We start from the raw sequence: 13,949 nt of genomic DNA on the forward strand, positions 1-13,949 counted from the left end.
CACTGAATAACAAAACCTACAGGGAAATATTTTCCCTGTTCTCCATGGGATATACTGAATCAAAGTATTTTCATTAAAACTAATATGAAATGACAGAAAGTAGAGAAAAGGAGACTGCCACTTGTTTATTACACTTATTTTTGCCACATGTCAGATATTGATAAAGCAATTTTAAGAGATATATGCATGATATAATACAGTGAAATTTACTTTTGTTTTTCATAACCACATGTGCATTTTTACATCTGCAGCAATATTCTCTTTGAATAGCTACCTGCAGTTAATTTCAAGTTCCCACTGATCTTCAGGTGGCCTAGACAAGTTAAAGTGATGATAAAGCAGACAACGTGAATTATCAGCATACCAAATAGGCTATGAAGACTTGGTCATGCACCACGTTTCAGAGATGCACTCATCTCTGATAAGGTATAGTGGCAGACACCAAATTTAAAAATATATTGTGTGTTTTTCAAGCCAGAACATATCACAATGTGAAAAAATACTGTTTGTTTTCCTTCTTTAGTGAGGTTGAGCCACATAAAAATTTATTGAAAATAACAACAATCAGGGAAGCCATGAAGAAGGACACAAATCATCCTCCATCTTCAAGTGTAGCCAATAAAAATAATTAGGAGATCTAAAATAAAATTGGCTAAACCTTAAACTTACATATACACTGCTAAAAATATTTTTCGAGGCTCGCCACACTGAGTGGGCATGTAGAGGGAAAATATGTATAATTCAATGTGAATCCAAAATAGTAAATTCTACGGGGAATTTCTGAAAGAGATTTAGGCAGGGAAGCAGATGGATCAAACTGGGTCATGTTAGACAGGATAAATATTATGGCTATTCTTCTGCCACAGAAAATAGGAAAATCATAGAGCTACATTGCTGGTGCTTTTTGAAAATTGGCAGCTACTTTTAGGTAGAAAAGATTTGGAAGTATTTCACTCTTTTTTTTAAGGTTTTGAAATGGGTTTTTTGTCAAGAAATATCTTCTGTGATCATTCTAACTAAATACTAACTAGAATCAATCTTAGGCTTCAATCCCGTATCTTTCCTAGGCGTGGACTGATTTATAGAGCTCTTATTGGCAAACAGTAAAGTGCCAATTTATAACTCTCTATGGCTAAATGGAAATAAAAATAAGAAAAGCTACTGCATGAGGAAAAGCAATTTTAAAGTGAAAAGATGGTCCAAGTGAAAAGAAAAAACCCTAAATTGTGGCAAGTCAGCAACATGCTAGAAACTAGGAGAGAAAAAGTCATTTAAGCAAAGAATAGTAAGATACTCTTCACCTGTTTCACAGTTGAAGGTCAGATAAAGAATTTAAGCATTTCCTTTTGAAAACTTAAATTGTTTCCCACAATCCTTTATTATTTATTTCATACTCTTTTGTGGGATTTTGGCAGTGTTGTTTCTTGTCAATATCTTCTCTGTCCTTAAGAATTGTCAGTCGTCCAAGGGTGTGCTAGGGCCAGACTTTGTACCAGCTCTCCAGAATTGACTGTACATTGCTCCTAAACTTGGCATTCAGTGAATATCAAGTTGATAGCTTGAAATCAATCATACTGGAAGTATTTATACCATAGAAAACTGCAGATCCTTCAAAGGAAATTTTCTCTTCTCCCAGAAAGTCAGTTGGTAAACATCTGTCTAGAAACCACTGCCCTACTGCAGTCTAGCAAAGCATAATGCTTAGTAGAGATTCAATTTTTTAAAAAATTGTATCTTTTTATTGAAGTATAGTTAATTTACAATGTTGTATTAGTTTCAGGTGTACAGCAAAGTGTTTCAGTTTTATATATATATATATATTTTTTTTTTCAGATTCTTTTCCCGTATAGGTTATTACTAAGTACTGAGTATAGTTCCCTGTACTATACAGTAGGTCCTTGTTCGTTATCTATTTTATATATAGTAGTGTGTATAATTTAATCCCCAAATCCTAATTTATCCCTCCCCCCTTACCCTTTGATAACCATAAGTTTGTTTTCTATGTCTGTGGGTCTATTTCTGTTTTGTATATAAGTTCATTTGTATCATTTTTTTTTTTTGATTCCACATAAAAGTGATATCATGTGATATATGTCTTTCTCTGTCTGACTTACTTCACTTAGTATGATAATCTCTAGGTCCATCCATGTTGCTGCAAATGGCATTATTTCATTCTTTTATTATGGCTGAGTAATATTCCATTGTATACAGGTACCACATCTTCTGTATCCATTTATACATCACTGGACATTTAGGTTGTTTCCATGTCTTGGCTGTTGTAAATAGTGCTGCAATGAACTTTGGGGTGCATATATCTTTTCAAATTATGGTTTTCTCTGAATATATGCCCAGGAGTAGGATTGTGGGATCATATGGTAGCTCTATTTTTAGTTATTTAAGGAACCTCCATACTGTTCTCCATAGTGGTTGTACCAATTTACATTCCCACCAACATTGTATGAGGGTTTCTTTTTCTCCACACCCTCTCCAGAATTTATTGTTTGTAGACTTTTAAAAAAATATTTATTTATTTTATTTACTTAGTTTATTTCTTTGGCTGCCTCGGGTCTTAGTTGCGGCACACAGGATCTTCGTTGAGTCAGGCAGGATCTTTTGTTGTGGCATACGGACTTCTCTTTAGTTGTGCACGGGCTTCTCTCTACTTGTGGCACTTGGGCTCCAGAGCGCATGGACTCTGTGGTTTGTGGCACGCTGACCCACTCATTGAGGCGCACAAGCTCAGTAGTTGTGGCATGTGGGCTTAGTTGCCCCAGGGCATATGGAATCCTAGTTCCTCAACCAGGGATTGAACCCGTGTCCCCTGCATTGGAAGGCAGATTCCTTACCACTGGACCACCAGGGAAGTCCCTATTTGTAGACTTTTTGATGATGGCTATTCTGACTGGTGTGAGGTGATACCTCAATGTAGTTTTGATTTACGTTTCTCTAATAGTTAATGATCTCAAGGATCTTTTCTTGTGCCTTTTGGCAATCTGTATATCTTCTTTGGAGAAATGTCTTTTTAGATCTTCTGCCCATTTTTTGATTGGCTTGTTTGGTTTTTTGATATTGAGCTGTATGAGCTGTTTGAATATTTTGAAGATTAATCCCTTGTTTGTTTCATTGTCTGAAAATATTTTCTCCCATTCTGTAGGTTGTCAGTTGTTTTGTTTATGGTTTCCTTTGCTGTGAAAAAGTTTTTAAGTTTAATTAGGTCTCATTTGTTTATTTTGGTGTTTATTTCCATTACCCCAGGAGACAGATCCAAAAAGATATTGCTGTGATTTATATAAAAGAGTGGTCTGCCTGTGGTTTCCTCTAGGATTTTTATAGTATCTGGTTTTACATTTAGGTCTTTAATCCGTTTTGAGTTTATTTCTGTGTATGATGTTATAGAATGTTCTAATTTTATTCTTTTACATGTAGCTGTCCAGTTTTCCCAGACTACTTATTGAAGAGACTGTGTTTTCTCCACTGTATTATATTCTTGCCTCCTTTCTCATAGATTAAGCAACTAGAGAAAGAAGAACAAACAAAACCCAAAGGCAAGAAATCATAAAGGTCAGAGCAGAAATAAATAAAATAGAGACTAAGAAAACAGTAGAAAAGATCAATGAAACTAAGAGCTGGCTCTTTGAAAAGATAAACGAAATTGATAAACCTTTAGCCAGACTCATCAAGGAAAAAAGGGAGCGGACTCAAATCAATATAATTAGAAATAAAAAAGGAGAATTTACCACTGACACCACAGGAATACAAAGGATCATAAGAGACTACTACAAGCAACGATATGCCAATAAAATGGACAACTTGGAAAAAATGGACGAATTCATAGAAAGGTAAATCTCTGAAGACTGAACCAGGAAGAAACAGAAAATATGAACAGACCAATTTCAAGTACTGAAATTGAACCTGTGATTTTAAAACTCCCAAGAAACAAAAGTCCAGGACCAGATGGCTTCACAGGCAAATTCTATCAAACATTTAGAGAAAGATTAACACCTGTCCTTCTGAAACTGTTCCAAAAAATTGCAGGGGGAGGAACAGTTTCAAACTCATTCAATGAAGTCACCATCACTCTGATACCAAAACCAGACAAAGATAGCACAAAAAAAGAAAATTACAGGCCAATATCACTGATGAACATAGATTAAAAAAATCCTCAATAAAATACTAGTAAACAGAATCCAACAATACATTAAAAGGATCATACAGCATGATCAAGTGGCATTTATCCCAGGTTTTTCAATATCCACATATCAATCAGTGTGGTACACCACATCAACAAATTGAAGATAAAAACCATATGATCATCTCAATAGATACAGAAAAAGCCTTCAACAAAATTCAACACTGATTTATGATAAAAGCTCCCCAGAAAGTAGGCATAGAGGGAACATACTTCAACATAATAAAGACCATATATAACAAACCTACAGCTAACATCATACTCAATGGTGAAAAGCTGAAAGTATTTCCTCTAAGATCAGGAACAAGACAAGGATATCCATTCTCACCACTTTTATTCAACATAGTTTTGGAAGTCCTAGCCATGGCGATCAGAGAAGAAAAAGAAATAAAAGGAATACAAATTGGAAAAGAAGAAGTAAAACTGTCACTGTTTGCAGATGACATGATGCTATACATAGAGAATATTAAAGATGCCACCAGAAAACTACTAGAGTTAATCAATGAATTTGGTAAAGTTGCAGGATATAAAATTAATGCACACAAATCTCTTGCATTCCTATACACTAATAACAGAAGATCAGAAAGAAATTAAGGAAGCAATCCCAATCACCATTGCAACAAAAAGAATAAAATACATAGGAATAAACTTGTCTAAGGAGGTAAAAGCCTATAGTCCAAAAATGATAAGACTCTGATAAAAGAATTGAAGATGACACAAACAGATGGAAAGATATACTGTGTTTTTGGATTGGAAGAATAAATATTGTCAAAATGACTATACTACCCAAGGCAACCTACATATTCAGTGCAATCCCTATTAAATTACTAATGACATTTTCCACAGAACTAGAACAAAAAAATTTTAAACTTGTATGGAAACACAAAAGATCCCGAATAGCCAAAGCAATCTTGAGAATGAAAAATGGAGCTACAAAAATCAGGAACCCAGACTTCAGACTATACTACAAAGCTACAGTAATCAGAACAGTATGGTACTGGCACAAAAAGAGAACTATAGATCAATGGAACAGGATAGAAAGTCAGTTTTTTGAATAAATAATTAATGTTTGTGACCACATAAACTTTTACATATAGTTAAATTAGAAGATATTATTTAGGCTTTTCATAAGTATATATACTAATAATCTTCAAAAAATTATCTTGACAATAGTTGAGATTTTGTAAGGTGGAAATTACAGGTTTGGGGATAGTGATCCAGCCATGCCATGAAGTGATAACCTACTTGCAAGGATTTTTCCCCCTCATCTCTAGGGGCACTGTGAAAAAAATTAAATAAAATAGTGCTACTTGGAGTTCAGAATGTAAAATACTATATGAATGTAGAGCATATAATAATGTCATTTTTTAGGAAGCTGTCTGAAAATGGAAAGTAGGTGGAAAAGATAAAAGTATGCTCATATAGGAGAATTTGAACTATTCATATTCTAATTGCTACAGAAGCAGCAATACAAACAATATTTTAAAATACTAAAATAGAAATCTAAAGTGAAAAAACTTCTGCTAGAAAATCTTTTGATATTAGGATGAGTAGGCAGAGGAGCAGAAGATAGATTTCCATGTCAGATGTTATTAGGTAATATAAGCAAAGGAACACCATGCTGTAAACTACCAGAATTTTTCGCTTTCATTCCTTGGTCCAGATACCATATTTTGACCTAAAGAACCAAAAAATAAAACTAGCTATGGGCATTTAAATTCTCTTGGGAGCTTCCCTGGTGGCGCAGTGGTTGGGAGTCTGCCTGCCGATGCAGGGGACACGGGTTCGTGCGCCGGTCCAGGAAGATCCCACATGCCACAGAGCGGCTGGGCCCGTGAGCCACAACTACTGAGCCTGCGCGTCTGGAGCCTGTGCTCTGCAACGGGAGAGGCTGCGACAGTGAGAGGTCCGTGCACCGCAATGAAGAGTGGCCCCCGCTCGCCACAACTGGAGAAAGCCCTTGCACAGAAACGAAGACCCAACGCAGCAAAAATAAATAAATAAATAAATAAAATTTTTAAAAAAATAATAAATAAATAAATAAATTCTCTTGGCTGTGATGGGGGAGAAGACTATAGTTATTTCCCTAAATAGAGGAGATAGTAAAGAGCACAAAATTGTTTTCCTTTGTAGTTACACGGACACTCAGAACACTTCTGTACTCTGGTCACCTAATGTGTGGGTGATTTTCCCACAGTAAGCAATTATCTTATTCCCTGGACACCAGCTGACTGTCCTACAATTTAATTCAGTTCTGACAATATATACCTGGAGATACCACCAGATCCCACAGGTTAAAGGTTCATTCCCATAAGACTGCACGCCCCCCCACCCCCCGTCTACCCAACATACACACTTCAGCTGCCAATCTCAAGTCCAGGTGCTTCTGAGGACCAGCTATAAATTGAAGATTCCCACACCTCCCTGCTAGGGTTTGATTACTTTGCTAGAACGGCTTACAGAACTCAAGAAAACAGTTTTCTTACTATATTACCATCTTATTATAAAACAATGTAACTCAGAAACAGCCAGATCAGCTTGGTGCATAGAGCAAGTTATGGGGGAGAGGCACAGAGCTTCCATGCCTTTGCAGGTATACTAGCCACCCTCCCCTAGCAGCTCCACATCTTCACCAACCCAGAAGCTCCACAAACCCCGTTATTTTAGGCTTTTATGGAGGCTTCACTACATAGGCACAAATGATTAAATCATTGTCCATGGATGATTAAAATCAATCTCCAGCCCCTCTCCCTTCCCTGGAGGTCTGGGGAGTGGAGCTCTAAAATCCAACTCTCTAATCACAAGGTTGGTGTCCTTGTCAACTAGCCCCCAACATTTGGGGCTTTCCAAAAGTCTCCTCATTAATACAAACTCAGGTGTGATTAAGAGGGGCTTATTATGAATAACAAAAGACACCGATTTCTCATTTTTTGGCTCTGGAGCTATTTCAAGAACTGGGAACAAAACTAAATAATCCTGTGGTTCTTCTATAGGAAATTACAAGGGCTTTAGGAGCTATGTGACAGGAACCATGAAGACGAAATATTTATTACTTATTATAAATCACTGTATCACAGATAGTATTCAAAACAAAGAAATCCTATTTTTTATTTATTTATTTTTTGTTTGTTTATCTTCTGGTTTTTATTGTCTGCAAGAGACCAATTTTTTTTTAACATCTTTATTGGAGTATAATTGCTTTACAATGTTGTGTTATTTTCGGCTGTATAACAAAGTGAAGCAGCTATATGTATACATATATCCCCATATCTCCTCCCTCTTGCGTCTCCCTCCCACACTCCCTATCCCACCCCTCTAGGTGGTCACAAAGTACCGAGCTGATCTCCCTGTGCTATGTGTCTGCTTCCCACTAGCTATTTTACATTTGGTAGTATATATATGTCCATGCCACTCTCTCACTTTGTCCCAGCTTACCCTTCACCTCCCCGTGTCCTCGAGTCCATTCTCTACAGCTCCGTCTTTATTCCTGTCCTGCCCCTAGGTTCTTCAGAACCTTATTTATTTATTTATTTATTTAGATTCTATATATATATATGTGTTAGCATATGGTATTTGTTTTTCTCTTTCTGACTTACTTCACTCTGTATGACAGACTCTAGGTCCATCCACCTCACTAAAAATAACTCAATTTTGTTTCCTTTTATGGCTGAGTAATATTCCGTTGTATATATGCGCCACATTTCCTTTATCCATTCATCTGTCAATGGACACTTAGGTTGCTTCCATGTCCTAGGTATTGTAAATAGTGCTGCAATGAACATTGTGGTACATGCCTCTTTATGAATTTTGATTTTCTTAGAGTATATGCCCAGCAGTGGGATTGCTGGGTCTTATGGTAGTTCTATTTTTAGTTTTTTAAGGAACCTCCATACTGTTCTCCATAGTGGCTGTATCAATTTACATTCCCACCAACAGTGCAAGAGGGTTCCCTTTTCTCCACACCCTCTCCAGCATTTATTCTTTGTAGATTTTTTGATGATGGCCATTCTGACTGGTGTAAGTTGACACCTCATTGTAGTTTTGATTTTCATTTCTCTAATGATTACTGATGTTGAGCATCCCTTCATGTGCTTGTTGTCAATCTGTATATCTTCTTTGGAGAAATGTCTATTTAGGTCTTCTGCCCATTTTTGCATTGGATTATTTGTTTTTCTGATATTGAGCTGCATGAACTGCTTGTATATTTCGGAGATTAATCCTTTGCCAGTTGACTCATTTGCAAATATTTTCCCCCATTCTAAGGGTTGTCTTTTCATCTTGTTTATGGTTTCCTTTGCTGAGCAAAAGCTTTTAAGTTTCTTTAGGTCCCATTTGTTTATTTTGTTTTTATTTCCATTTCTCTAGGAAGTAGGTCAAAAAGGATCTTGCTGTGATTTATTTCATAAGGTGTTCTGCCTATGTTTTCCACTAAGTTTTATAGTGTCTAGCCTTACATTTAGGTCTTTAATCAATTTTGAGTTTATTTTTGTGTATGGTGTTAGGGAGTGTTCTAATTTCATTCTTTTACATGTAGCTGTCCACTTTTCCCAGCACAACTTATTGAAGAGGCTGTCTTTTCTCCATTGTATATTCTTGCCTCCTTTGTCAAAGATAAGGTGACCATATGTGCATGGGTTTATCTCTGGGCTTTCTATCCTGTTCCATTGATCTGTATTTCTGTTTTTCTGCCAGTACCATACTGTCTTGATTACTGTAGCTTTGTAGTATAGTCTGAAGTCAGGGAGCCTGATACCTCTAGCTCCGTTTTTCTTTCTCAATATTGCTTTGACTATTCAGGGTCTTCTGTGTTTCCATATAAATTGTGAAATTTTTTGTTCTAGTTCAGTGAAAATTGCCATTGGTAGTTTGATGGGGATTGCATTGAATCTGTAGATTGCATTGGGTAGTATAGTCATTTTCATAATGTTGATTCTTCCAATTCAAGAACATGGTATATCTTTCCATCTGTTTGTCTCATCTTTAATTTGTTTCATCAGTGTCTTATAGTTTTCTGCATACAGATCTTTTGCCTCATTAGGTAGGTTTATTCCTAGGTATTTTATTCTTTATGTTGCAGTGGTAAATGGGAGTGTTTCCTTAATTTCTCTTTCGGATTTTTCATCATTAGTGTATAGGAATGCAAGAGATTTCTGTGCACTAATTTTGTGTACTGCTACTTTACCAAATCCATTGATTAGCTCTAGTAGTTTTCTGGTAGCATCTTTAGGTTTCTCTATATATAGTATCATGTCATCTGCAAATAGTGACGGTTTTACTTCTTGTTTTCTGATTTGGATTCCTTTATTTCTTTTTCTTCTCTGATTGCTGTGGCTAGGACTTCCAAAACTATGTTGAATAACAGTGTTGAGATTGGGCAACCTTGTCTTGTTCCTGATCTTGGAGGAAATGGTTTCAGTTTTTCACCATTGAGAACGATGTCAGCTGTGGGTTTGTCATATATGGCCTTTAATATGTTGAGGTAAGTTCCCTCTATGCCTACATTCCAGAGAGTTTTTATCATAAATGATGTTGAATTTTGTCAAAAGTGTTTCTGCATCTATTGAGATTATCATATGGTTTTTATCCTTCAATTTGTTAATATGGTGTATCACGTTGATTAGTTTCATATACTGAAGAATCCTTGCATTCCTGAGTTAAACATCACTTGTTCATGGTGTATGATCCTTTTAATGTGCTGTTGGATTTTGTTTGCTAGTATTTTGTTGAGGACTTTTGCATCTTTGTTCATCAGAGATATTGGCCTGTAGTTTTCTTTTTTTTGTGACATTTTTGTCTGGTTTTGGTATCAGGGCGATGGTGGCCTTGTAGGATGAGTTTGGGAGTGTTCCTCCCTCTGCTATATTTTGGAAGAGTTTGAGAACGATAGGTGTTAGCTATTCTCTAAATGCTTGATAGAATTCACCTGTGAAAAAATCTGGTCCTGGGCTTTTGTTTGTTGGAAAATTTTTAATCAAAATTTCAGTTTCAGTGCTTATGACTGGTCTGTTTTTATTTTCTGTTTCTACCTGGTTCAGTCTCGGAAGATTGTGCTTTTCTAAGAATTTGTCCATTTCTTCCTGGTTGTCCATTTTATTGGCATATAGTTCTTGTAGTAATATCTCATGATTCTTTATATTTCTACACTGACAGTTGTTACTTCTCCTTTTTCTCTTCTAATGCTCTTGATTTGATTCTTTTCCTTTTTTTCCTTGATGAGTCTGGCTAATGGTTTATCAGTTTTGTTTATCTTCTCAAAGAACCATGTTTTAGTTTTATTTGTCTCTGCTATTATGTCCTTCGTTTATTTTTCATTTATTTCTGATCTGATCTTTATGATTTCTTTCTTTCTGCTAACTTTCAGGTTTTTTTGTTCTTCTTTCTCTAATGGCTTTAGGTGTAAGGTTAGGTTGTTTATTTGAGATGTTTCTTGAGGTAGGATTGTATTGCTCTAAACTTCCCTCTTAGAACTGCTTTTGCTGCATCCCATAGGCTTTGGGTTGTGGTGTTTTCATGGTCATTTGTTTCTAGGTATTTTTTTAATTTCCTCTTTGATTTCTTTAGTAATCTCTTGGTTATTTAGTAGTGTATTTTTTAACCTCCAAGTGTTTGTATTTGTTACAAGATTTTCGTGTAATTGATATCTATCCTCATAGCGTTGTCATCAGAAAAGATACTTGACACGATTTCAATTTTCTTAAACTTACCAAGGCTTGATTTGTGACCCAAGATAGGATCTATCCTGGAGAATATTCCATGAGCACTTGAGAAGAAAGTGCGTTCCTTTGTTTTTGGGTGGGATGTCGTTTAAATATCAGTTAAGTCCATCTTGTTTAGTGTGTCATTTAAAGCTTGTGTTTCCTTATTTATTTTCATTTTGGATGGTGTCTCCATTGGTGAAAGTGGAGTGTTAAAGTCCCCTACTCTTATTGTGTTACTGTCGATTTCCCCTTTTACGGCTGTTAGCATTTGACTTATGTATTGAGGTTCTCCTTTGTTGGGTGCATAAATATTTAGAGTTGTTATATCTTCTTGGATTGATCCTTTGATCATTATGTTGTGTCCTTCTTTGTCTCTTGTAATAGTCTTTATTTTAAAGTCTATTTTGTCTGATAAGAGAATAGCTACTCTAGCTTTCTTTTGTTTTCCGTTTGCATGGAATATCTTTTTCCATCCCCTCACTTTCAGTCTGTATGTGTCCCTAGGTCTGAAGTGGGTCTCTTGTAGACAACATATATATGGGTCTTGTTTTTATATCCAGTCAGCCAGTCTATGTCTTTTGGTTGGAGCATTTAATCCATTTACATTTAAGGTAGTTATTGATATGTATGTTCCAATTACCATTTTCTTAATTGTTTTGGGTTTGGTATTGTAGGTCTTTTCCTTCTCTTGTGTTTCCTGCCTAGAGAAGTTCCTTAAGCATTTGTTGTAAAGCTGGTTTGGTGCTGCTGAATTCTCTTAGCTTTTGCTTGTCTCTAAAGGTGTTAATTTCTCCATCGAATCTGAATGAGATCCTTTCTGGGTAGGGTAATCTTGGTTGTTGGTTTTTCCCTTTCCTCACTTTAAATATGTCCTGCCACTCCCTTCTGGCTTGCAGAGATTCTGCTGAAAGATCAGCTGTCAACCTTATGGGGAGTCCCTTGTATGTTATTTGTTGCTTTTCCCTTGCTGCTTTTAATATTTTTTCTTTGTATTTAATTTTTGATAGTTTGATTAATATGTGTCTTGGTGTGTTTCTCCTTGGATTTATCCTGTATGGGACTCTCTGCACTTCCTGGATTTGATTGACTCTTTCCTTTCCCATATGAGGGAAGTTTTCTACTATAATCTCTTCAAATATTCTCTCAGTCCCTTTCTTTTTCTCTTCTTCAGGGACCCCTGTAATTTGAATGTTGGTGTGTTTAGTGTTGTCCCAGAAGTCTCTGAGACTGTCCTCAATTCTTTTCATTCTTTTTTCTTTATTCTGCTCTGCGGTAGTTATTTCCACTATTTTATCTTCCAGGGCACTTATCCGTTCTTCTGCCTCAGTTATTCTGCTATTGCTTCCTTCTAGAGGATTTTTAATTTCATTTATTGTGTTGTTCATCGTTGTTTGTTTGCTCTTTAGTTCTTCAAGGTCCTTGTTAAACGTTTCTTGTATTTTCTCCATTCTGTTTCCAAGATTTTGGATCATCTTTAGTATAATTATTCTGAATTCTTTTTCAGGTAGACCGCCTATCTTCATTTGTTTCACCTGGTGGGTTTTTACTTTGCTCCTTTATCTGCTGCATATTTCTCTGTCTTGTCATTTGTTTAACTTACTGTGGTTGGGGTCTCCTTTCGCAGGCTGCAGGTTCATAGTTCCTGTTGTTTTTGGTGTCTGCCCCCAGTGGGTAAGGTTGGTTCAGTGGGTTGTGTAGGCTTCCTGGTGAAGGTGCGCTTCTTCTGGTGAATGAGGCTGGATGTTGTCTTTCAGGTGGGCAGGACCACGTCTGGTGGTGTGTTTTGGGGTGTCTGTGAACTTGTGATTTTAGGCAACCTCTCTGCTAATGGGTGGGGTTGTATTCCTGTCTTGCTAGTTGTTTGGCATAGGGCATCCAGCACTGGAGTTTGCTGGTCGTTGAGTGGAGCTGGGTCTTAGTATTGAGATGGAGATCTCTGGGAGCGCTCTGGCCGATTGATATTCCATGGGGCCAGGTGGTCTCTGGTGTCCAGTGTCCTGAACTCGGCTGTCCCACCTCATAGACTCAGGCCTGATACCCAGCCAGAGCACCAGGACCCTGTCAGCCACACGGCTGCTTGTGTTGGAGGGGATCCTGCAGAGGCGGGGATGGCTGTGGCTCACCGTGGCGACAAGGACAGTGGCAGCCAAGAAATCCTAGTTTAAAAACTTGGTTTTAGTGGGGGGAAAGTAAGAGATATTACATATTAATAAAATATTTTTCCAAAGCAAAAACATGTCTTAATTTTTCTCATATTTTTTGACTATGAAAAACAATACGACTGTTGTTCATTTAAGGGATTTGTGTACGATCACAAATTTGTATACATGCTCTTGACGGAGTATTGGAAGGCTATCTGCTCTTCTAGATATTACTCTTTTTAACTAATTAAACAAGGAGGCCGTGAGACTGACGTGGTTCTAATGCCTTGACGTCCTGTTAAGCAAACCACAATTTACAAAGCCTATAAACACCTCAAAGTTCAGAAATCAAAACCTAGGGACAACCAATCATAAACAGCCAGCTGGACTTTCCCAAATGAGGTAACTGCTTAAGCTATAGCCAGTTGAATAATTTACTTGCTTTGCTTTCATGTCTTCTCTATAAAAGTATTGCCCCTTACTTCCTGTCGTGGAACTTTACTAACCATTTCTGGTCTGTTGCTGCCTAATTTGAATCAATTTTGGCTCGAACTCTTAAAATTCTTAATATGCCTCAGTTTATCTTTTATATCTCTGAGGATGAATGTAGGGGAATAATTTCTTCATGATCCTATTGGCCTAGCATTATGAACTGTAAGACAGCCTCCTTTCCACCCCCCCGCCCCCAGTTTTATTGGAATATCATTGACACACAACATTGCGTAAGTTTAGTGTGCAAAGCATAATGATTTGACTTACATATATTGTGAAATGATTACCACAAAATGTTTAGTTAGCATCCATCATCTCATATACTACAAATGTACATATGTGTGTGTGTATATGTGTATATATATATGTGTGTGTGTGTGTGTGTGTGTGTCTTCCTCCTTGTGAAGACAACCCCTAGGATTTGCTCTC

The sequence above is a fragment of the Eschrichtius robustus genome, chromosome 3 (genome assembly GCF_028021215.1).
Source record: "Eschrichtius robustus isolate mEscRob2 chromosome 3, mEscRob2.pri, whole genome shotgun sequence".
In the NCBI taxonomy this organism is placed as follows: Eukaryota; Metazoa; Chordata; class Mammalia; order Artiodactyla; family Eschrichtiidae; genus Eschrichtius; species Eschrichtius robustus.